We start from the raw sequence: 26703 nt of genomic DNA on the forward strand, positions 1-26703 counted from the left end.
GGCCAGGAAACTATTAAGCGAGCAGGATGAGAAGAGGCAGGAAGCAATGCTGAGGCTAATGGGGGAGAAAATTTACATGATCATGCATCTGGCAGAGCTGCAGAAAAGGCAACAAGAGCACAGACCGCGCTGCTGCATCCACTGTATAACCGCCTGCCCTCCTCCCCATATTCTCCTCACTCAGATGCCTGAGAACACAGTGGGGAGGCTCCGGGCACCCAGCCACTCTACTCCAGAGGACAGCCCAAGTAACAGAAGGCTGTCATTAAAACAGTGCTTACTGTAGCCACATCACAGATCAAAAATGTGGCCTTGTCCTTCCCTCATCCCCCACCCCATCCGGGCTACCTTGTCAGGTCTTTTTTTTTTTTTTTTTTTAAATTAAGAAAGAATGTATGGTTTCAAAACAATAGTGACTTTATTTCCTTTGCCAGCTGATTGAAGGGTGGTTGGTTCACAGGGAATTAAAATCAAAAAAGGGGGCAGGTTTGCATAAAGGAGAAACACACAAAACTGTCACATCGTCGCGTGGCCAGTCATAAAACTGGTTTTCAAAGCCTCTCTGATGTACAGAGTGCCTAGCTGTGCTCTTCTAATCACCCTGGTGTCTGGCAGGCCATTTGCCTCTACCTCCCACCCTGTCAAACATCTCCCCCTTACTCTCACAGATATTAAGGAGAACATAGCAAACAGCAATAACAATAGGAATATTGGTTGCACTGAGGCCTAAGCTAGTCAGCAAACAGCACCAGCGAGCTTTTAAACATCCAAAGGCATATTTTATCATCATTCTGCACTTGCTCAGCCTATAGTTGAACTGCTCCATACTATTGTCCAGGCTGCCTGTGTATGGCTTCATGAGCCATGGAAGCAAGGGGCAGGCTGGGTCCCCAAGGATAACTATTAGCATTTCAACATCCCGAACGGTAATTTTCCGGTCTGGGAAGTAAGTCCCTTCTTACAGCTGCTACAACAGCCCAGAGTTCCTAAAGATGCAAGTGTCATGTACTTTTCCCAGCCATCCCACGTTGATGTTGATGAAAGGTCCCTTGTGATCCACCAGTGCTTGCAGCACCATTGAGAAGTATCCCTTGCGGTTTACATACTGGTTGGCAAGGTGGTCCGATTCCAAGATGGGGATATGCGTTTTATCGCCCCACCACAATTAGGGAACCCCACTGCAGCGAAGCCATCCACTATGACCTGCACATTTCCCAGTCATTACCCTTGTTAGCAGAAAGTCAGTGATTGCATTGGCTACTTGGATCACAGCAGCCCAAACGGTAGATTTGCCCACTCCAAATTGATTCCGAACTGACCAGTAGCAGTCAGGTGTTGCAAGCTTCCACAGGCCTATCGCCACTCGCTTCTTTACTGTCAGGGCAGTTCTCATCTTGGTTTTCCTGCGTTTCAGAGTGGGGGAAAGCAACTCACAAAGTTCCAGGAAAGTAGCCTTATGCATGCAAAAGTTTTGCAGCCACTAGGAATCATCACATACCTGCAACACTATGCAGTCCCACCTGCCTGTGTTTGTTTGCCGAACCCAAAATCTGCGTTCCCCTGCCATTATGTCTCAACTGCCACATCTCGTGCTTTCAGAAATGTCCGTATCCATGTCCTCCTCACAATCGTCCTCATGCTGGCGGCTCCTAGCCAGGTTCTGCACATACTGCAGGGTAATGCGCGAGGTGTTTACAATGCTTACAAGAGCAGTGGTGAGCTGAGCGGGCTCCATGGTCACCATGCTATGGCATCTGCATGAGTAACCCAGGAAGAAGGTGCAAAATGATTGTCTGCCGTTGCTTTCGCATAGGGAGGGGAGACTGACGACATGTACTCAAAACCACCCGCAACAGTGTTTTTGCCCCATCAGGCATTGGGAGCTTAACTCAGAATTCCAGTAGGCAGCAGAGACCCCACAGTGCACTGCTCCTTGAGTCGATACTAGCCACAGTACTGAGGACATACTCCACTGACTTAATGGAGCTTAGTGGGGTTATACACCATCACCTGTATAAAACTGCTTTCTAAAGATCGTCTTCTAGAAAACAGACCTAATTTCTATATCCCTTAGAAATCTTTTGAGCTATAGTGTATCTCATCATGGAATAGGGATTATAAACTAATTCTATAGTATGAGAATATATTCATCTAATGTTTAAGAAAAGTTTTGTAAATGAGTTTCAATAGTTCATGGATTAGGAACCCAATCTTATGGGATTCCAGAGGCTTCTGTATATAGATTTTTTTAAGTTAATCTTTCTACCTACCCAACGGGACTCAGTGCTCAATCTAGAAGATAGCATCAGAGATATTTAGTTTTGAAGTTCTCAAACTGTGGATTGGTCTCTCCAGAAATAACATGCTTGTTAACAGCAAAAAATGTTTATAAATAAATTAAATTAAATAAACAGAGGTGAGAAACAACAGACCTCAACCCTATTGTCCCTCTGAAAATCTGTGTAGAGTCAATCCTTTACCTCTCTCTAAAAGTGCTAAGTTTCAAAAAGTTGAATGAACACAAGATTGTTGGGAGTGAAATAGATCTGGACAAGGAGAAGAAGTGTGGAGATAAATGTGAGAAGGGAGCGACAGGCAGTAGAAACAAAAGTAAAACTGTTTGAGCAGCATATTCCAGAAGTCTTGAAGTCTTTCTGATCGTAGCCTTCATTGATTTGAAATCTACTATACCATTCTCTCACTAGAAAGGAAAACCTATAATGGCAGGAGGCCGTAAAAGAGACCCAGTTTTGGGAATATTTTAATGAAGTTCCTCTATCTGTGGGTAAGAGAGGCATGTGTGCAAAATGCAACAGTACAACAAAGAAATGCAAGATCTGGTTGCCCGAATGAAACAACATGAAAAGAGTTCCTTCTCAGGAGGAAGCTGTGTTGAAGACACTGAAAAGAACATGTCTGAACATGCAAAAATCTTCAGGTTGGTAAACTTCATTTCATATTTCTTTCTAAAGAACTGCCTGTCATGTAGCTGAAGTTGTGCAACTTAGATCAATCCCTGCCACAGGGTAGACCAGGGCCTAATCTCTGGGTATGCCTACACAATGGGATTATTCCGATTTTACAGAAACCGGTATTTGGAAACAAACTGTATAAAGTCGAGTGCACGCGGCCACACCAAGCACATTAATTCAGCGGTGCGCATCCATGTACCAAGGCTAGTGTCGATTTCTGGAGCACTGCACTGTGGGTAGCTATCCCACAGTTCCCGCCCATTGGAATTCTGGGTTGAGATCCCAGTGCATGATGGAGCAAAAACAGTGTCATGGGTGATTCTGGGTAAATATCAGTCAATCCTCGTTCTGTGAAAGCAACGGCAGACAATCATTTCACGCCCTTTTCCCTGGATTGCCCTGACAGACGCCATAGCACAGCAACCATGGAGCCCATTTAGCCTTTTTTCACTGTCACCGTATGTCTACTGGATGTTGCTGTACACAGCAGCATTCACTTGCCTTTGCAAGTTAGCAGAGATGGTTACTAGTCCTATTGTACCGTCTACTGCTATCATGGGTGCTCCTGGCTGGCCTCGGTGAGGTTGGCTGAGGATGCATGGACAAAAATGGGAATGACTCCCCAGGTCACTCCTTCTTTACGTTTTGTCTAAAGGTAGAGTCAGTCCTGCCTAGAATATCGGGCAAGCCTACTAAACAACCAGAGAGGACACTCATTCTGGGTCAGAGCCCCAGACATCCCACAGAAATGATGAGCTGCATGCCATTCTAGGGGGTGCCCCTGCAACAACCCCACCCATTGCTTCCCTCCTCCCACACCCCTCCTGGGCTACCGTGGCAGTTATCCCCCCCATCTGTGTGATGAAGTAATAAAGAATGCATGATTAATAAACACTGACTTTATTGAGATAAAACAGGGGGGAGGCAGCCTCCAGCTGCTATGATATTCCAGGCAGGAGTGAACCTCCATTAGACATTAAGGGGGGAGGGGGAGGAGAGTGTGCAGCCTCCAACTGCTATGATGATATTCCAGGCAGGACTGTATCTCCAGGAGACAAAGCTTAAAGAAGGGAATGACTAGGAGTCATTCCCATTTCTGCCCAGGCACCCCCGGCTGACTTCACCGAGCCCAGCCAGGAGCACTCACGGAATGACGACGACAGCTACCAGGCCTACTGCACCGCCTGCCATCAGAAAGGGAAGGGGAGGGAATGCTGCTGTTCAGCGCTGTAGCACCGTGTCTACCAGCAGCATCCAGCAGACATACAGTGACATTGAAAAAAGGTGAGAAATTTTTTTTCCCTTTTCTTTCACGGGGGTGGAGTGGAGGGAGATTGACAACATATACCCTGAACTACCTGCGACAATGTTTTTGACCCTTCAGGCATTGGGAGTTCAGCCAAGAATGTAAATGCTTTTCAGAAACTGCAGGAACTGTGGGATAGCTCCAGTCCTAAGTCCCCTTCCCTCCCTCCAAGAACGTCCATTTGATTCTTTGGCTTTTCGTTATGCTTGTCACGCAGCACTGTGTTGAGTCCCTGCTGTGGCCTTTGTCTATCATAGCTTTGGAGATTTTTTCAAATGCTTTGGCATTTCATCTTTTGGAACAGTGTTCTGATAGAACAGATTCATCTACCCATACAGAGATCAGATTCAGTATCTCCTGTACGGTCCATGCTGGAGCTCTTTTTTGATTCTGGGACTGCATAGTCACCCGTGCTGATCGGCGCTCCACACTGGGCAAACAGGAAATGAAATTCAAAAGTTCGCGGGGCTTTTCCTGTCTACTTGGCCATTGCATCCGAGTTCAGATTCCTGTCCAGAGCGGTCACAATGGTGCACTATGGGATAGTGCCCGGAGGCCAATACCGTCGAACTGCGGCCACACTAACCCTAATCCGAAATGGCAATACCCATTTCAGCACTACTCCCCTCGTCGGGGAGGATTACAGATATCGGTATTAAGAGCCCTTTATATCGCTATAAAGGGCTTCATTGTGTGGACAGGTGCAGGGTTAATGTGGTTTAACGCTGCTAAATTCGATATAAACTCGTTGTGTAGACCAGGCCTCTATCAGGTACAAAGACAGTCTCAGAAAGCAGCTAGAGTATGGTTAAGCAGTAGCAGTGCTTGTCTGGTTCCAACCCTGCTAAATTTACAGATGCCCACCCAGAGGAATCTGGGATTGCAGCAGGATGACACCCAAGGTCCATGATGGGGCACTAGCAGAGGCAACCACCACAAAGACTTGGACTATACAGCCCATGCCCCAAACTGAAGGGACAGTGGGTAGAAGTAGCCCAGGTCAGTAGACACAGATTCCCCACTGGGAGATCCCCTACTCAATGGTAGACTTACAAAGAGCCCTGAGCTGGGACACCTTGGATTAGGAAGGCTTGGGTTCTTGTCCAGAGAGAACCTCTGCTTTCTTCACAACAGACTACTTCAGACACAAACTGCTACCCATCCGTTCCTCAGGAAGATATAAAAAAGAACCCAGGTCAGTGTTTGGGAAAACTGCCGCTGTTCAACACAAAAGGAGGCTTCAACAAAAGCAGCTTTATTTGCATCTTAAGAGACAGGAAGATTTCTCTCTTATGAGGATAGGAATTATCACATTACATCGATTGAAAAATGGAAAGAATCTGAAAATGAGTGACACTGGAATCATGGAACTTCTGGCTCTGAATGTGTTGTCACAGCTTTCCTACTAGAGGCAAAAGAGAAAAAACAAATACATACATAAACTTCCTTCTCCAATGGATAGGGAAGGCATCTCCTCCCAGCATCTTGTGCCAAACACCGAGAAGCTGCTGTTCATTGCTTCAAAAGCTCTCATGAGTACACTCCATTAGCAAAACATACAACCATTACTTTCTAATTCAAGAACCACACATTAAAGCTCAGACTAGACTGCTTCCAACAGGGAGTAAAATGTTGTCATTGAATTGGTTGGACAGCTAATGCTTGGGCAGACCCTCACTGGAATTCGTAGATGGTAAGTCTCAAAAGGGCAAAAACTACACTGCACATAGAAGGGCCCACGTTTAGGTTGAAAGGTGAGACTAGAACACATGGAATGTGGTGCCTGACATGCACAGGTGTGAAGGAGTGAGCAGCAGAAGAATCCAAATAGAAGGCAAGTGTGTTACAAGAGAACTCAATTTGACTTAACTGCAGCCATTGTGTGTGTCCAGCCACCAAACCAAATATCACATAGCTAGAAATATTTATAAGGACTCTGACAGGCAAGACCAAATAGCTGCATGATTGCAGTTTGCTAATCAGAATGGGAGGATGGAATAGAGAGTTAATGTACCATGAGAATGGAAGGGAGTGTGTGAATAGAGTGGTTCTAAAGTGTCTCTGACATACAAGTTTTATTGTTATGACTAGAAATACTTTGCTGATAAGAAGTAACGAGCAATTTACTGAAGCTAGGAGAACTGGTGACACACTAGGGGTTACTATGGTGACCCACTGAGTTATGTGCTATGTTTAAGAAAGCAATAAAATATTGAGCAGGTTGAGGGAAACTTTTCTTTGAAGCAGAGACTGACATCCTCTCCCCAGCAGCTAGATGGAAGGAGGGCCCCCAGATGCCAAGCTGTTCACTCCTAGAAACCCTCTCAGACTTTGGGTAACTATGTTTGTGATGCTCTCAACCTATTGCCTTTGCACATGTGTATGTGCTTGAAACTCAATTAAGAAGGAACTTTGGGTGAAAGAATTCTTGTTTGTATCATTTATCAAAGAGCTGTCCCCCCACGAATTTATTCCTGACACCACAAGGACAAAAACAGGTTAAGTTACCACATTTTTGGGTTCTGGAAACCTCAGGTAACAAGTGGAAATGATGCCTTTGGAGGTGAAGTCCGAGGGAAGGTGTACCTGGTACATAGTGAGGAAACATAAAGGATGTTGTGTTTTTAATTAATATTTTACTGTTACATGCTCGTTTTCTCCCAAATTATGTTTCTAACAGCAGTTCTGAATATTATGGGAGATTTAGAAACAGAACAAAAGGGAGATGAAGAGCTTTAAGGTAAAGCTGAATTTCATTCTTCTTGGCTAAGGAGCACTCCAACCCATCAGCTTGGATTACTGGAGTGCAAGATCGACTGAGAAGGGAAAAAACACTATAATTGATTCTAAAATGGAGCTCCACTGAAACACCAAGTCAGTCACAGGATTTCTCGATTCAGCTTCCTTTAAAGTGAAAGCTGTCATTTTGTATATTTACTTTTAATATTCAATACAAGGAAGTAGCCTGATATCATGTCACAAGGCGCTTCTTTGACTACCCAGTGAGCAGCCCTGCTTAGTTTGTTTTCCTGGTTCCCCACAGTCAAAGCCATACATAATTTGTTTCTTTTTCACCCCATGAACTTTTAATTCTCAGTTTCCAAACAGAGTAGGACATATCACCAGTACAATCAGGAGTAACCTTCCACAGCTTTCTCTCCTCCTCAGCTTACCTTTGAGCTCCCCTTACTTCTGATTCCTCCCAATTATATATTCTTCCCATTACTAAACCAATTACCTCATTAGCCCAACAACTGTCACTACATGTTAGTAATCCCAACCAGTAACATACAGATTGTAGGCTTGGTGGGAATCAGTCTTCTCTGTGCTGCAGTAATTTCAGTGATAAGGGTACTACAACTTACACTCTGTCACATGTCAGCACACATATTTTAGTACCTCTGACAGCATGCATGGGAGTACAATCTTAGTGTGATTTAATGCTGTATTAGGTTACATTAGATTATACAATTTAACATCATTAACATGAACTGATTTGTGTTAGTCAATCACTATTTTTTTTAAAAAATAGACAATGAAAACAAATGTTCAAAGATTTAGGAAGAAGATATTTGTGTGGTTAATCTTGCTCCATGGTCTAGGCCCAGAACATCTAAAGCTCCGAGACAAAGACATCAACAACTACATTCTTCATAATGGAACTTTGAACAACAACAGTAAAACTCATCTGTGCAGGACAGATCTTTTTCCAGAGACAGTTAGAGACTGTGGAATGAATGCCAAGAAGTAAGGACCATCACTAAGTGTATCACTTTCTAGTGCAAGGTGATCTTTCTTTGACCTTGCACTCTCTAACAAATATATAGCAACCTATATTTTTAAATAAAACAAAAACAAAACCACTACCCAAACAAGACACTCCAGTCTACAAGCTTCTCCCCCTGGGCAGAGCATGAGACACCAGCCACCATGTAATAGGATACTTCATCATACTGCTTAAGTATAGAAGGCGCTTGAACGATATGGTCATGACTGTGGTATATGAGCATAATACACATTAGCGTAGATTGCCGAGTACCTATTGACATGTTCTGACCCACAACTTATGTTAGATACCCAGAAAAGGGTAAAACAGAGTTAAAAAGTTATGATTAAGATAGTGATGTGCCAGCAGTTTAGATGTTAATTGCTGTAGTGTGCATTCTACATTCAGACTGTAGAGAGCTATTTACAGGATGTGGTCTTCTTAACTGGAAGACACCCATGCTAAGAAAAAGCTGTTCATATTTTTGCAACATACAATAGACTATATGGCCAGAAAACATTTTTTGACTTTTTTGGAGCGGGGGGGGGGGGGGGAGAGAGAGAGAGAAAGATTTTAAAATCATCATAAAAAGGATAGAATTTCTGTTAAGTGTATATCTACAAAGAAATACCCCCAAAATGTATAACCTTAACAAAAAGCAAAAACATCTTAAGATAAAACTGCTAAAAATAGTTTGTTATAAGAACCTTTTCAGGTAGACTTATTTTTTCCTTAAAATTTCTATTGAAGAAGATAACACAGCAAAGATTACATTTTCTGACAGAAATCTCAACTAGACAATATTTTTTAAAAGGTTAAAAGACATTTCAGTGACTGTATGTGCTCAAGAGTCCTTTTGTGGACTCTCAGTTCCCATTTTCTTTTTTTAAGCATCTCTTGCTCCTGTTTTGTAAAACAGGGGAACTGACTAGCTAATTGACTATGCAAGGGAGAAAATTTAACTGACCTTACACAATGTGCTGACAAAAACACAAAACCACTTAACTGGAAGATTAGTGTTTAAGAAAAAAATCCTTCTTTGATGCTCCTGTAACAACAGTAGACAAAAAACTGTGATACAGCAGTTCCACTGGGGAAAAAAAACCACACAGATGTTGTATGGGAGTAAATTCTTGATATTTATGGCAGTTTGCAGCCCAACGTCCAGTGTTAAATCCATTTTCTTACATGAAGCCTTCGTAATAAACTATCACTATGCTGTTTTCTGCAGTGTGGCAGAACTAATGGCAGTTCTGAGTGGAGCCAGCTTCTCTGTCAAATAGGCAGACTTCTCTTCTGAATGGGACGTTTCCAACCCCTTAAGTATCCTACCTCTTCTAAGCCTCCCATTAGCTGGCCTACAGTTGACATTTTAAAGTTAAAAGTATCATATGCTGCCTACAGCTTCCACCTAAAAATTGCTTTATACATGCCTGATGTGATATCCTTAGAGGGTGCCACACAAGAAGTAATAGGTGGATTGTTTTTCCATGGCATGTTTATCTGCTACTGCAGACTCTAGGTCAGACCAGCAATGTCCTGGAAAGATGGCGAAAAGGAAAAACAGAAATATCCAGGCTGAAGACACATTAAAGACTGGGATATAAAAAGGATGAACCGTGCCTAGTCAAATTTACAGTCAGTATTTACCGATACCTAAGTCATTTAAAATAAAGCATTAAACCCTGATTAGTGTCAATTATATCAGCTACATAGGATGGGGTATAAATAAAGACTCAGAGGGATTTGATGTCGCCAGACCAACAAACCACAAAGAGGATCTTAGCAGAAATATTTTCAATGGACTATTTTCAATGCAGCAGGTAAGGCCAGAAAGGAAGCAGTTGCACTAGTCCAGACATGAAATGGTGAGGGGTTGGGTGAGAATTTTAGCCGTCTGTATGGAGAGAAAAGGTCAGCTCTTGGAGGAGTTGTATAGGGGAGAACTTCAGATCCCTCCAGCACTCTTTACTACTAACAGGAATGCTTAAGTAAAGTTTGGCTCACAGAACCAGATCAAGAGAGGATACTAGTATGCCTATGGAAGGCAAGCATGTTTGAACAATCATTTTTTCAAAATTAACTAATGCTATGAAGTCCTCTCACTCATGGCTACTAAAATTGAATGGAGAGGCTACATCTTGAACTTTTGATACTTCAAACTGGTTCAGCCACTTGAAGTTCAAAACAGGCCACATATCCCTTCTCCCTCTACCCACTCCTGACCTCCTGGCCTATGCAGTTTCTTGAATAAACCTCTGGACCCTCAGTTTGCTCCTGCAAGTTTGAAATGATCACCCCAATGTGGATAAGATATTTTAGGATCTGCATCACATGGTCCCTTTTGAGGGCTCCAGAGGAATGGCAGAAAAACAGAAGGCCCAGCTTCCAGTAGTAACCACAAAATTTTAGGCATCAATCACAATCTGACAGCATACTTCCTGACCTCAAGTCACACATTTATATACCATGGTGTAGCAGTGGACGAAGTAATTCACTATCAATGTAGTCTTCCTCATACAACCAATAAAACTGTTATATACATATTAGCTATAGACTAAGAGTGGTGATTAGTTGAGCTATCTCTGATATTACAATGGTGTAAGACTCTTAACATGACAGATACATGCCCATACTATAGCTGTACACACAAGTATAATTCACAAAGTCAAAATGGTTGAGAACTTAAAAATTGGATGGTGTGATACGGTGTTCACCTTACGCCAGCCCTGAAAAGATCAAGGAAGCTGAGAAAGGGCCAACTGATGTGATAGGCCACATATGAGGTGCTCAGGATGGAGAAGCAAGCCATTTGGAAGATGAAGCTTTCTGAACACAGAGAGCTCTCAAACAACAGACATTCTAGGCTTCAGAGTACCACACAGCATGACTATCCTGAAATCTTATAGTAAAACAGCATGGCATGTATCTATTGCATGCCAGGAGTTTTACACTATTGTAGAGATCAGTGGTAACTCACCCAACCACCATCATTATTGTATAACTGTTTTGCATGCAACAATCTCATTGGTTGTATGAGAGAGACTGCACATATGGTGGATTAGATGGCACAAGACCCACAGTTCTTCACAGCCACCCACACTATACCACAACAATCTCAAACACACACACACTCCCTCCCTCAACACCCATTTGTCAACAGCACAAGTCAACACAAATCTCTCAGTGAAACACACACATATGCTCAACCTCATTTACACTTACCACATAAAACCATAAACTTCAGAAGAGAGTCTAAGACATTTCACTTTCAAAGCTACACAAGTTCTATGGTAAAATGACTGAAAAAAAATGTTGAAATTACAGCTTCCGAAAACATGGTTTTTCCTGTCAATGTAGGTTTTTAATAGGATCATCTTCTAATTAAGAGGAATCAAAGAATGACTATCCCTTAATTCAAATAAAACTTCACTTTCAAGTATAATGCAAGAATCTTGCCCTGGGGTTGTTTCTCCATTATAATAAAATCCTACTATACCTTACTTGGGGATATGGTTACTACTTACTGACTTGATAGCCTGTTAGGAATTGCAGAGTTTGCTGGGCAGAGAAATGTCCTTTTCTGCGAATTCATATTTGTACTAACTAGATTTTTTGGTTTGGGATTTTTGCACTGAAGAAAAAAACAGTTTTCTGCTGTACACTGTTAAAAAAAGACATTTTAATGGTATCACTGTTAAATACTTATTCTTCATAAATATTTATCTTTATATCTACCTTGCATATTGATAGATCTACTTCCACGCAAGCATACACAGACATCAAGTTAGTGTTACCCTCATAAGTGAAATGTAATTCTAAATGGAATACACACTGAGATACAGCTTAGAGATAATCATGGAGGTTTCATCAGCCATCCAAAAATATAAAAAAAATAAAAGTTATGACACACAGGTTAGAAAAAAGGAAAAGAAAAAACAGGAAGAAAACACAGAAGAGGAGACTGCTAAAAGTGTACGTAAGTAAGTACTAGGTAATGAAAATGCTGCTTAACAAGTCCTTCATTTAATGCTATTCTTTAGAATTAGGGGAAAGAAATTGGATTTTATTTTCAACACTAAAACACACAGAATACTACTGTTTTGCATAGGAATGTACCATTTTTATTCTTTCTACACATGTTGCTTCTTCAATTATTTAATATATTTTGGCATCAGAGAAATGCGTTCATAATATTGACACTGCACTGTACAGTACAACCAAGAAACCACTCCTTAAACTATGCAATGATCTGCAGCAGATATTCAAAGTAAGCTGTACTGTTAAAACTGCACCTTTAAATTGATACTTCAAGAAAACCTCTTATCTATTAAGTGGATTTTCCATGTAAATCCACATTACCTGAAGACTATTTTAATTTATCTGCAGTGCATCAGTTTAGTGCAAAATTTTAGGAAACAAGCAATATTTCAGAAAGTACCAAAGAGTTGATTAGTTACTTATTTTCTATCGTCAGCGTTTAAGTTAGTGGTTCTTAACCTGAGGAGGTGCCCTTTCTGGGGGTGTGAGACATGCCAGATTTTTTTAGAAGGTAAATTGAAAACACAAATTAAGCACAGGCATGTAAGTACAACTACTTAGTTTCATCAAACCTATATATTAATTAACACTATACATTTAACAATTACTGTAATACACAAACAAAAATTTATCTAGGTTTAAGGGGTGTGAGAACGTATTTTTTAGCTTTAAGTTGTGCGAGAACATATTTTGAGAACCAAAGGGGTGCAGGCTGAAGTAAAGGTTAAAAACCACTTAAAAACTTTAAGCAATGCTTTGTGCACATATTACAATCTGTCCTCACATGGGGAGGGTGGGTGCGGAAGAACCTTCAAATTGAATAAGTTTGAGTTGACGAAGAGTAGCCGCAGGTACTACAAAACTACAAAGATGTTGCCTGTCAGAGCCCATGCCACATCTTCCCATGTCATATTAATCTCTGTAAATACTAATTCCTGCCACATAATTTGGAGTGACAGTTAGAATAGCCAAAAAACAAAAAAGCCAAGAGCAAGCATTTCCCTGCTTATTTCCCAGATTCACATGAACCTGAAAGAGAATGAGGACAACGTAATAACTACTCCGGAGGATATCTGGGAATGGAAAGATATTGGATTACAGGTTTAAAAAAAAAATCCAAGAATTTCTAGCTAAAACTAGTATAATGAAAAAGATTCAATAAGTCAAATCAAAATGATTAGAATTGTGGGTAGTGGACACATTGCTCAAAACATCTTTAAGTCACACTGCATCTCTAACACAGAATCAATAAGGAGAAACAATCTGGCTAATAGTATGGTGGAAAACAGCAAACGCTGAACCCAGAACTTATTAATTAAATAGCTTCCCATAAAAGCCTCTGCATTAAATTTGGAGAAAAAGAGCACCATATACTTAGCCAAGTGGAAGCGTAGACTAGCAGAGACCATTCCCTAAAATGATCCAGGTGGTCAAGATGTGGAGGGATGGGGGGCGGGGGGGGGACTGCAGGGTGAGAGAAGGAATGCTATGAGTTCAAATTTAATCAGACATCTACCAATTTACCCCAGATGCCAATACTAAAAAGTGAACCCACCCAAGCAACATGCAGCACAACACCCTATCAGGAATCCTGGAGATAAGGGAAAACACATGATTAGGATTTTCACCAGGATACTGTCCTTAGACATAGACTAGAGGATATTACCACTGCAACCTAAAGTATGTAATTCTATCTTATGTGTGTTGGCCCCATGACAGCAGACCAGTTTATTCTAGGTAATAGTTTCAATTTCTTTGTCTCAGTAATTTTCAACATGCCTTCTTAAAATGCAAGTTCCTCCTTATTAAAGAAATAGAAGGAAAAAAATGTGTTATTCACACAAAGTACCTTTTCTCTTAATTTTACATGAGCACAGTACAAAAACAAAAACTAGAAATTAGACAATCCATCTTACAACAGAAACAAATACATTTCAGCCTTCTTACAGCTTCATAACTGATGCTCAGTTATTAAATACTAAAGTGAAAAGCTCCAGAGTCAGGTGCTAAGGAAAGCACCAAAAGAAACGCTAATCTTCAACAAACAAGGCAGCAACTACAACTTGGAGATTAATTAGAACAGAACATATGCTTTATTTCCTTTGTTTTCTCTACATTAATTGATATATACCTCCTGGTCTATATGACTAGCTCTTCATAGCAGTTTATGGAGGATTAGTCTCTGCTTTGAAGGCTGGTTCCAATGTGTCCTCTTCCCATCATTTGCTTGGATAGCCATATAGTGAGTCACCACATGTTCCAGTATTTGCTTTCCCCGTGTTCACTTAGTTTTACTCTCACTAAACCCGCTTAATGTTTATCTAGTTATGATCTCTCTCACTCCTGGAGGAAGGGAGGTTAGAAGTGTGGTAGAACGTAAGAAAGTAATTATTATTATATTTGATACTGTTGTGTGCAAAACAAACAGAAGAAAAAATAACTTTGCACACTTCAAGTCAGGAAGAAATATGAAGAGTTATAGAAGTCATTATTTCTGTTGCAATAGGCAGTTTTGGTGTTAGAATATATTTGTAACAAAATTATTCTATGATGGTTTCCAGAGGGCTAGTATTTTCTCTCCTTAGACAGAGGAGAAAAAAGGTACCACTACTTATGGAAATCAACCATTAAGCAGACATGCTAGCTACAACAGAAAAACAGCATGGTAATACAAAAACTTCTTTTGTGAAGAAAACTATAACAAGTCCATTCAAATATTTATTATACATTTAGTTACTGTACCTTAGTCCTGGTTTAAAGGGAAATTCCACTGACTTCCAAAAAGTCATGGGCCAGTTCATTTTCCCCATTCCTACATTAATATTCAGCTTCTATATCTCTGGTTACCACAAACAAACATTTAATATTCAGAGATAAAATATATGAGGACTAAAAATATTTAAGTTTTTCTTGTTTGTTTGTTTTTTAAAAAAGGCACCTACAATAAGGATGGTCTACTGTGTGCCTGAAAGTTAATGGTCATTCCTGGATAATCAGTACTTTTTAAAGTCAGTCCACTTATTTAGGAGCCCAAATGGGGATTTTGTATCTCAATTAAAAAAACCACACATTTTTAAAAGTCTTGATCACAATGTTTTCAGTCACAAGCAGCAGAATTTAAATAATATTGGTATGTTTTGCTTTCCTACAACACTAAAACATGTTACTCATTAGGAGAGACAATCTGAAACGAGAATCAGTTTCCTAGATGCCTGTGCAAACATGATCACGTCTACTCCTCCTTTTTGCGTTTAAGGCTTGGCCTACACTTGGGGGAAGGGGGCGATGTAAGATAAAGAACTTCAGCTATGGCAATAGCGTAGCTCAAGTCAATGTATTTTATTTCGACTTACCTCCCGTCCTCATGGTGCGGGATCAACAGCAGTGGCTCCCCCGTCAACTCCGCTACCACCACTCGCCCTGATGGACTTCCGGAGTCAACAGGAGAGCGTCTGGGGATCAATATATCGCATCTAGATGAGACGCAATATATTGATACCTGACAGATCGATTGCAACCCGCCGGATCGGCGGGTAGTCTGAATGTACCCATAGTGGAGTAGAGGGAGAAAGAATTACAGGGAAAAGAATTTGCAACAGCCTTCTGTTTTGCCCTCGCCTGCTCCTTACTGGAAGTGAAAGACACACTGGCATGTCTGTACAGAGTTTTAAGACATTTAATGTTACCTAATCTAAGTTTCAGATATCTATCTCCACTACCATTCTTTGTCAGAAATCTACAATTAATCTGTTTCAATTCTATTTCTATAGTACTCTGTCTACCACTGCTTTTATTCTATTCTGTGCAGGGCTTGAGTAATTTAGCTAGATATCTACCACCAAAAAACAAATGCAAAAATTCTGTAGTGAGAAGCCTAACTCCCACTCACCAAAAAAGGGGGAAGAGTGCTGGGATTCCATTCAGGATGCAATTTTGGGGCTTCAACTTTCATAGTCTCTGGGTAGGAAATGCCTAATTAATTTTAAGTCTGCTCCACAATTTCTCAGGGGTCTACAAAAAGGGAAAGGTACCATAACAGCAGTCAATTGGAGAGAACGAAAAACCTGGGCGGGGGGGCAGATTTGCAGACTCAGAATCAAGCAATAAACTACATCAATTTAAGGTATGCTCTGTTTCACACAGAATTTCTGTTTCTATTTTTAAAATAATTTTGGTTGAAAACCCTCTGCAAAGGAAGTATCTGCAGGTTCTTGCAGAGTTAAACATTTCATATAAGAGGTCCACTCTCAGCACCGTTGAATCAGATTGGTAAATATCTGCTTGTGTGATGAGTCCAACTGAAGCCAGTGTGTAAATAGGTGTTCACTAGTCAGAGTGAAGACCGAACAATTAACCCCATTTTACATGGTTGTTTTGGAGTTTTTTGTCTGATATTTGGCCGCAGTTTCACATTTCACTACTGAAGTGAAAGAGGAGGGAGGCAAAAGAGTGTTTAACAAACTCACAACCATCCCACTACTTCCTTCCACTTTCTCCAGCAATGAAGGCACAATCTTCCACTTAGGATGCCATTGCCTCCTGCCACAATATCACCAATCCTCATTATTAGTCCTTAAATCTACAGAAAGAGAGAAGATAGAGGATTTGGCACAGGATCCCATGAATACCATATTTCTCCTTTCCTGTTTAAGATTAAAGCAGGGAAAATCCTATAGAACAGAAGTGGTGTGCCAAATCTTCATTTATTCACTCTAATTTAAGGTTTTGCGTGCCAGTAATACATTTTAACGGTTTTAGAAGGTCTCTTTCTATAAGTCTATAATGTATAACTAAACTATTGTTGCATGAAAAGTAAATAAGGTTTTTAAAATGTTTAAGAAGCTTCATTTAAAATTAAATGGCAGAGCCTCTCAGACCGGTGGCCAGGACCCAGGCAGTGTGAGTGCAACTGAAAATCAGCTCACGTGCCGCCTTCAGCACGTGAGCCATAGGTTGCCTACCCCTCCTATAGAACAATATTCCTATTTCACCATATCTCTCCAACAGAGACAGTATGAATTGCATGTATCTCCGCAGTTTTACACTGCTACGGAAAATAAATGCAGTAACACAAATGTTATTTTCCTTAGAAGCAGGAGGAGAATGCAACAAGGTACACACAAATGGGAGGGTAACAAAGACAGATAGGAATGAGGTGATGCTGGCTCAGTGGGCCTATGCCAATGTGTTTCAGTTCACAACAAAGCTGGGACCTTTATTCTAGTTGCTGGTCATGTTGCAGCTCAGCTCTTTTGGGACAGATTGAGGAAGGGAAGGATTAGGTAGTTAGCTCTAGAAACTGCAGAGAAGCTATTTGGCTTTTCTAATAGTTCCATTTTTTTAAATGTTCTATTGTTTCAGAAGAGATTTTGGTACTATATGCTTATGAACTGAAAAGGCTGTGTTAGGAACAATCCTGAGAAAATGTAGGACTTTCCAATTTAAAATAATTCTGAATGCATGATTCCATGAAAGTTAACCAAAAAAAGTATTAAAAAACTGCCTTTGTTCAATGAATTATGCAAAAAGGTAATGTACTAGAGAAAGAGATAACTGAACAATCCTTTAGCTATTACATTTCTGATCTTGTCTATCAGACTCAAAGTTCAGGGTTCTTGGGTCTATGTATTTTTTCCTTTTAAAATTGAAACACTCAAGTAGTGACATTTTAAGATTCTGTAACTAGAAAAAACTTAAGAGATCCACACACAGTGTTTTCAACACATATTCCTTCCTATTAACCTCCAACAGAACTAGTACTTTTTCCCATCACTGTAAAGCAGATTTGGGGGGAGTGGGAGAAAGACTTCCGAAAAGAATTCTGGGTTTTTTTGTATGTTTGTTGTGAATACTCTATCCAATAAAAAGAATAAATGGAATAGTTGTTTAGGGGAAAAGGAGGTGAACACTAGTCTAAAGCAAGTCCTACTGAGTATGCGTCACTCTCTTATACTTAAAGACCCTCCTTATAGCCAGCTGATGAACCACCATCCCAACAACTCATTATAGGATGACTGGATGCTCCAGGTCACAGAGATGTATTATACTCAGTGTGAAATGAAAAATTCAAGACGACCCAAAACATGACACCCGGAGTTCTAACAACCTCTATCTATGCTATGGTCATGTAAGAAAAGTTGTGACCAGAAGTACTCAGTTGGGTATATTCTCCTATAAGAATCCAATGCTAAATGGCAGGAGAACATTCTGAATCACCACTGGTTACTGCAAAAACAAAGAGTCCGATGGTTTACTGTGGTTACTCTTACTTCTCTTTGCAACAGCTTATCAGCATCTTTGCTTGTGACCCATTAAGTATCCTGCAGTGATAAAGAGGACAATGCAATTTTTACATCTGCATATTATATCCTGTACTTTGAGCATTTTTCCATGAAAGCCTTAGATTGGTATGCTACCAAATCCACCCTGACTTACTATTAAGAGCCACAGAAGTGCATGAGGTAGTATCTGTTACTGGACCAACTTCTGTCCACTTTATCTCTCTACCTTCCTGGTATCAACATGCCTAAACCAGCACTGCATTTTAAGAGCTAGGTATTATTGTTATTAGTTAAAATACAGGGTCTCATCCTGCAAACATTTATGCATATGAGGAATTTTAAGTACATGCGTAAGTACTTGCAGGAATCAGAAGCATAACTTGTATAGAAGTTCTCAAAATAAAAGAAATGTCTATAATTTCCACTTGTTTAATCATATCAGTTTGGATATAAATGTTTCCTGAAATTAAGTTCCAAGTTAAAGCTTCCCTCTCATCTTCTGGGTAATTTAAATGAGTGGTAGTTTCTATTTTACAGCAATCTGCTACATAAAGGAGGAAAGCTACTGCTTAGAACAGGGGAGGGCAAACTTTTTGGCCCAAGGACCACATGCAGGTGGGGAAATTACATGCGGGACCATGAATTTAGGGTTGTGGGGTGTATGAGGATACTCAGGGCAGGGGATAGGTGCATGAGGGGTGCGGGGTGTGGCAGGGGGCTGGGGTACAGGAGGGTTTGAGGTCCAGGGTGAAGGAAGGGTACGGGCTTCATCCCAGCACCACTGACCTTGAGCAGTTCCGGGGTGGCAGTGCGGCTAAGGCAGACTCTCTGCCTGCCCTGGCCCTGTGCTGCTCCTGGAAGTGGCCGGCACCACGTCCCTACAGCCCCCAGGGGAGGGCGGGGGCAGAGGGCTGGATGTGCTGCCTTTGCCTGTGAGAACCTCCCCTGAAGCTCCCATTGGCCACCTCCCCGAAGCTGTTCCTGGCCAATGGGAGCTGCGGGGGACAGTACCTGCAGGTGAGGAAAACACATGGAGCCCCCTGAGGGCCGCATGAACGTGGTGCCAGCCATCCCGGGAGCAGCATGGCGCCAGGGCAGAAAGGGAGCCTGCCTTAGCCCCGCAATGCCATGGGGCCCATAGTTTGCCCACCCCCGGCTTAGAAGGTATAAATTCCACAAGGATTCTCAGTCCCGGGTCTCAGAAGACAACCCAAACTCTAACTACTACATTTTTCTACACTAGAACTTCTCTGGGTTCCAGACAGCAACCCTCACAATTCTTATCTTCAACCACGCTTCCCTCCCCAAATATCTGGAATCGCCTAAACAACTGAAGGATGGGAGCAGGAAAGCAGTATGCACCCCAAGAAGCACAAATAGTTGCCTTGCTAATACTTGTAAGACAAGAAGCACCAGTGCTAAAACTGAACAATTTGCTGAGAGTCTGCTCCTGGTATACAGGCACTGAACTTGGCATAAAGCATGTTCTAATTGCAACGAGAGTTCCTAGCACTCCCCAATCAGAGTTAACGTAGCCTATCAGGAACAATTTAGCTCGATCATTGATCATACATTATGTCTTCTGAATCATTTTCATTCCTTGCACAAGAACATAAATTCCTGGGGAATTCCATAAACCTTTTTGTGAAACTTCCTGAAGTTGTGGGGTTTGAAAGCAACGCATCAGAGACCCAGTGGCTCTCCTGATACTTCCTATCTTAGCTTCTTCCAACAAGGCTCCATCTCAGAGGCCTGTTCCCATTAACTTCAGTGGGAACTGGGGTCTTTTCACTGACTTAATGGGCACTGGACCAGATGCCAAGCAAGGTAAGCTGAAGCTCAGTACCATCCATTTGAAGTGCCAAGCTTAAGCCAAATGCTTTGCCAAAATGGAAACAACGTAAAATACTTCAGCAGTAAGGCTATCCCTCCAGGTCTACCAAGGGAAGCTAGATTTGTACCAACCCAAAGTTCAAACAATTAACCGTCTTTCTTGGTCATCTCTGGCTATTCTTCCAAGGATAAGCCCTATAAGCAACTCTGAGCAGCCTCAGAAGAATCCCCGAGGTGGTTCAAAGAGGGTTTAGAGGCATTCCCCATGTTGTCTCAATAGTTAGAGTGACAGCAGCTGCCAAAGCTGACACTGAAGCAAATGATGCAATGTGTGTTAGTCTGTTACAGATGTTATTTTGCTGTATGGACATGACCTCAAGCAATTGAGCAGTCTGCTTTCCTTCTGAGGGGCTAAGAAACTAACAACTTCCTGAAATAAATGATACAACAAGCATGTGCGAGAGCACCATGAGCAAGCATCAAAGCACCACAAAACTACTCCACTGCTGAAATACACACCCAAAAGGCCAAGGACACACTAAGGTGATGAAAAAATGGATGCTAAAAACATTACTGGAAAGGTGGGCCAAAGCACTACAATAAAGCACCAAACAATTTTAATAAAATTTTCCCTTGCTAGAATGTGTGGCGCAGTAAAGGATATCAGAGAATGCTAGAGCAGAGATTGAAGACACACAGCTTCTGCAGAAAGCTCCAACACCGACTGTGGCCAAGAAAGAACTGATTGAAAGGTTCCAGAGACAGGCACATGATGACCAACAGAAAGGCTGACTCTTGTGCCATTCCTCTATGGCTATCTGTAGGGATAAAAAAAAAAGTCAAGAGCTTAGAGTATAACCTGTTTCACACTGGAGAGCTGATCCTCAAGAGCATGAATTCTGGTGATGACCTCTTCAAATGAGGACAAATAACTGATTTTGGAGGGATAATATTAGAGGAATTTTTAATTTTAATGACTTGCAATGTTTAGTGAGATTACAACCACTTCAGTTATTAAACTAATGCTAGCGCGCTCAGCGTATGAGTGTACAAAGTTCACCTAACAGTCTGCAGAAAGACAAATATAGCTTGTCTGTCTGCTTCAAACAGGTAATTTGACCTAAAATAAAAGAGAGAGAGTGCACAAGCTCAGTAGAGATGTTTTTAATGTATTTCCTTTCTGGAGGTTTCTAGCGATTAAATTCCACTTGTGCTGCCTGCAACCACTCCCTATGGTGCTGTCTGGCATTCCAGAATAATCAAAGCACATAGCACTCAGGACACATTTCCTCTTTCACCCCTGGCAAACAGGTATGATAGTGGCTACAAGATGTGGTAGCATAGCTCTATTATGTTGGCTCTGCACCAGCAAAGGGAGTATTCCATGCTGGAGGAAGTTCTGGCATGGGAAGGGAAAGGAAGTCCATTTAAGATCACAGTCCAGACTCAGCACTTGCTTTACGACAGTCGCTTTTACTTTCTACTATTACAAGATGCACCTAAGAAAACTGAATGAAATTAGAGAATACATTTTTATTCCCCCATCCCCATGTTTCCTTTGTGCATTTGACACAACTGTGTATAGCCAATATTGCTGTTCCCCTACTCACAAGAGTCTTTCATACAACATCAGGGAATATGTAAGTGTGGTTATAAAACCACAAAACTTGACAAGAAAGTAAGGGTAGGGGTTGTACCCTATTTTTCTTTTAATTGATGGATGGGATTTCTAACTTTTTAAATACAGATTATTCCAAAATAAACAGCTTTCTCCCTCAAAAACTGAATTGCTTTTGTAGGCCTACATTTACAAGGGAAGCTGTTTGCAAAAAAGACAAAACAAGATTATGGCTAATGGATTACATGAATGTAGGAAACAGGGCTGTCAATTAATCGCCGTTAACTCAAGCTATTAACTCAAAACAAATTAACTCAATTAAAAACATTGTGATTAATCAGTTTTATTCAGACTGTTAAACAGAATATCAACTGAAATTTATTAGAAATGGTTTTGGACATTTTTCTACATTTTCAAATATATTGATTTCAATTGTAACACAGAATACAAAGTACATAACTAAACTGAAAAATAAAACAATGTAAAACTTTAGAGCCTACAAGTCCTACTTCTTGTTCAGCCAATCACTAAGACAAACGTTTGTTTACATTTACAGGATATAATGCTGCCCACTTCTTATTTACACTATCACCAGAAAGTGAGAACAGGTGTTCTCATCGCACTTTTGTACCAACATTACAAGATATTTACATGCCAGGTATAAACATTCATATGCCTCTTCATGCTTCAATCATCATTCCAGAGGACATGCTTTCGTGCTGATGAAGGGTCAAGATGCCACCAAAAGAAAATTATTTTTCTTTTTTGGTGGTTCGGGTTCTATAGTTTCCGCATCAGAGTGTTGCTTTTTTAAGACATATGAAAGCATGTTACACACCACACCTGAGTAGACTTGTAAGACTGAGTGAACTTGTAATCTCTAAAGTTTTGCATTGTTTTACTTTTGAGTTTAGTTGTGTAAAAAAAAAAAATTCTAAATTTTAAGTTGCACTTTCATGACAAAGTGATTCCAGTACAGTACTTGGATAGGCGAATTGCAAAACACTCTTTTGGCTTTTTTACAGTGCAAATATTTATAATCAAAAATATAAAGTGAGCACTGCACACTTTGTATTCTGTTTTGTAACTGAAATCTATATATTTGAAAATGTACAAAAACCATCCCAAAATACTTAAATAAATGGTATTCTATTATTTACAGTGCAATTAAAACTGATTAATCATGATTTTTTGTAATTACTTGACAGCCCTAGCTGGAAGAGTCCTCAAGAGATCATTCAGTCCAGCACCCTGCACTAAGGCAGGATCAAGTATACCTAGACCGTCCCCAACAGGTTAGACAAAGCCTTCACCGATGAGGATTTTACAACCTGCCTTGGAAGTCAAATCCAGTATTCAACAACCCTTCCAGTTAGAAAGTTTTTCCTGATACCTAACCTAAATCTCTCTTGCTGCAGATTAAGCAGTCCTACCTTCAGTAGGCACAAGAGAGCAGTTGATCATCATCCTCTTTATAACAGTCTTTAACGTATCTGAAGACTTACGAGGTCCCTCAACAGCCTTCTTTACTCCCCACTAAACATGCCCAGTTTTTTTTTCAAACACTTCCTCATAAGTCAGTTTTTCTAAAAAAAATTGCTGCTCTCTTCTGGTCTCCCTCTAGTCTGAACACATCATTCTAAAGTGTGGCACACAGAACTGGCCATGGTACTCCTACTATGTCTCAACAGTGCTGAACAGAGCAGGACTACTACTTCTCATGTCTTCCAGACAAGACTCTTGTTAATATACCACAGAATACCACCAGCCTTTTTAGCTACTACTTTACACTGTTGGCTCATATTCAATTTGTGATCCACTATAACCACCATATTCTTTTCTACAGTACTACTGCCTGGTCAGTTATTCCCCATTTTGCAGTTGTGCATTTTTCCTTCCTAAGCACAGTATCTTCAACCTGTCTAGTGAATGTCACCTGGCTTGAATTCAGACCAAAACAACCTTGGAAAATTTTGAATTCTAATCCTGCCCTCCAAACTGCTTTCAACCCCTGCCAGCTTGGTATCATCCAAAAATTGATTAAAACACTCTCCACTCCATTATCCAAGTTATTAATGAAAACATTGAACAGTATCAGACCCAGGACTGACTCCTGCAGGACCACATTAGGATATGCCCTCTCAGTTTGATGTTGAACCATTGCTAATTACAGTTTCAGCATGGTCTTTCAACCAGTTGTGCACCCACATTATAAGTAATTTAATCTAGATCACATTTTCCTAGTTTGCTTATTTGAGAACCAGTTACAATGCTGATGTCCTCCAACATAACTGAAGTATGGTTCTGTTAGAGTTAAAACAAAAAGTTTGGTTCCATTTAGACCTCTCTCAATTGTTCAAAGCCTTGGATATATCCTATATCTGCAAAATGGAAACACCAACTCAGCTGAAATATCATTCCTCTGCACTACCTCCAGAAAAAAATAAAACCATACAAGAAATTAAATCAAGAGCAACAGTGCTAACATCAGCTATATTAAAAGCTCAAGGATCACAAAACAAACATTTTACATTGTTGAATAGTAGGTAACTGCTAAGCAAAAACACTGCACAAAAATAGAGATAAAAGATATCCCAAAAAATACTACAAAATAACAATTAAGAATCATTTAGAATACATTTTATAAATAAAACAATGAACACTCTGCTTGCGTTTGAATATTTACATTCTATTGTGACAAGTATCATCATCACTTGTTCAGCAATTCAATTGTTTTAACTATGCAAAAACATCAACATTACTCCATCTGAAACTCTGCGTTTATAGCAATTTCCACATAGAGCTTATTTTTATCAAACACGTCACCTGTAAGCACCTGTATTAGCTGCCCATACCAACAGTAGTATGCTCTCATGGGTATGAGCTATTTTCAGGTCAATTAGAAAAGTTTTCCCTCCCAAAACTGTCAAACCTTCCTTTAAAAGTAGTAGTTTATTCCAGATGGGAAACTCACTAAAGAGCCTACCCTTGATATTCTCATAAATGTTCATATTCTCAAAAAAGCAACAAGAGATTGATAAGCAACCCTAAAACAATAGAAGCATGTCCATCACATTGAATAGAAGGAACTTTTCTCTTCTGAAATATTTTACTTTCAGAAGGAAGAAGGTAAACTAATAATGGTATAAGTTGTAAAGGTAAGAAATATTCACTTATGATTACTTCCACTCAGTTTAATGTATCAAACTTCCCCTAACATGTTAAAAAAGTATTAACTATATTCTAACCCCATGAGAAAAAGTTCAATATTGCCATTTACCTTAAAGCCATACACTACACATGAATGCCATTAAAAGAAAAAAAAAATTTACTTTCGCACACCACCACATTTTATGAACACTTGGATAAAAATTGCTAATAGCTCTTCATCTCTAAAAGTCCCTAAATCAACTCTATTTGAACTTGATATGCTATTAGACAGTATTTGTACATATCTACTTAAATAACTAAAGTATCTACACATATGAATAGTGACTTTCTTGTGGCTATCCTGCTACCCACAAGTGGATACACCACTATAAATTGTATTTTTGATATTTTCATTTTAAGGAGCCATGTTATAAGACAATATTTGTTTGTACATACTTAACTCAACTGAGGTGGGGGGAAAGTGTTATGTTAAGTCTTATGTTCTTAAAGTGGCAGCAGCACACCAACTTAAAAGATTTCAATAAGATACCACACACATTTTTTAAGACACTGATTGAAATAGCACCAGTTAGCACAGGGGTCGGCAACCTTTCAGAAGTGGTGTGCCAAGTCTTCATTTATTCACTCTAATTTAAGGTTTTACGTGCCAGTAATACATTTTAACATTTTTAGAAGGTCTTTTTCTAGAAGTCTATAATATATAACTAAACTATTGTTGTATGTAAAGTAAACAAGATTTTTAAAATGTTTAAGGAGATTCATTTAAAATTAAAATGCAGAGCCCCCCAGAGTGGCGGCCAGGACTCTGGCAGCATGAGTGCCACTGAAAATCAGCTCATGTGCCACACATGCCATAGGTTGCCTACCTCTGAGTTAGCATATATACACAGTCACACAATCCACCTACTAGCAGGTTTAACATTTTATAAAATGAATTGATCAAAAATGACAATTTAAAGATTTGACTATCATGTAATTTTTTTAGTCTCAAACACTGATGGCTGCAAAAAAGAATAAAATTCACTAATTAATACTAAACTATGTTAATGAAATTAATGTCATTCTGTGTCAACCAGACACTTTCATCATTTAAGAAGGGCCTCGTAGCTGCCATAATGACAAAACTGTAGTTTAAAAAGTTGCAGCCTCAAATATAAGGATCTTTTCTTCTACATGACTGAAAAATATCTAGTGCATCATCAGAAAAACAAAAGGTCTGAAAAGAAACAAAATTGCATCTATTAGGAATACAGTGGTTTACAACCAAATTTGTCATGCGTTACTACATTTTTCCACCTGTAGAACCTAGTCATTATTGGGAATGAAGCACTGCTTTGGAAAGTGATCGTTCTTTGTAAAAGGATTACTCTGTTTAGACTTGATTGCTTTACTGCCAAGCATAAACCATATAAGGAAGATGAAGTTCAATGTCATCTATTTTGTTTAGTTCTTTCAGATGCCCAAGAATAACCTTTTCTGTTGCCTGTGAAGTCTATAAATTGTAAACTCAATCACTTGTACTTTATCATTTAAAAAAGCTACTTTGTATCAACACAAATGTGTCATTTTTTCCACTAAAGACTATTACTAAACCAATCTGTGCTACATAAACAATTGTTTCTTATATACACAAAACTGCCTACTGTTATTTATCTGATCTGGGACATTAGATATTTTACTTTCTGGAAAAATAGACAACTACATATACAGCAAGT

The 26703-nt window shown here is 40.0% G+C and overlaps 1 protein-coding gene across 7 annotated transcripts in view; it reads right to left on the reverse strand.

Moving 5' to 3' along the window:
• The window catches only part of ERBIN (erbb2 interacting protein), a 229977-nt gene that overhangs the window by 201197 nt on the left and 2077 nt on the right, over nt 1-26703 (reverse strand). The gene's annotated exons all lie outside the window — the stretch shown is intronic.

Source organism: Gopherus evgoodei, chromosome 6 (assembly GCF_007399415.2).
Source record: "Gopherus evgoodei ecotype Sinaloan lineage chromosome 6, rGopEvg1_v1.p, whole genome shotgun sequence".
NCBI classification, from domain to species: Eukaryota; Metazoa; Chordata; order Testudines; family Testudinidae; genus Gopherus; species Gopherus evgoodei.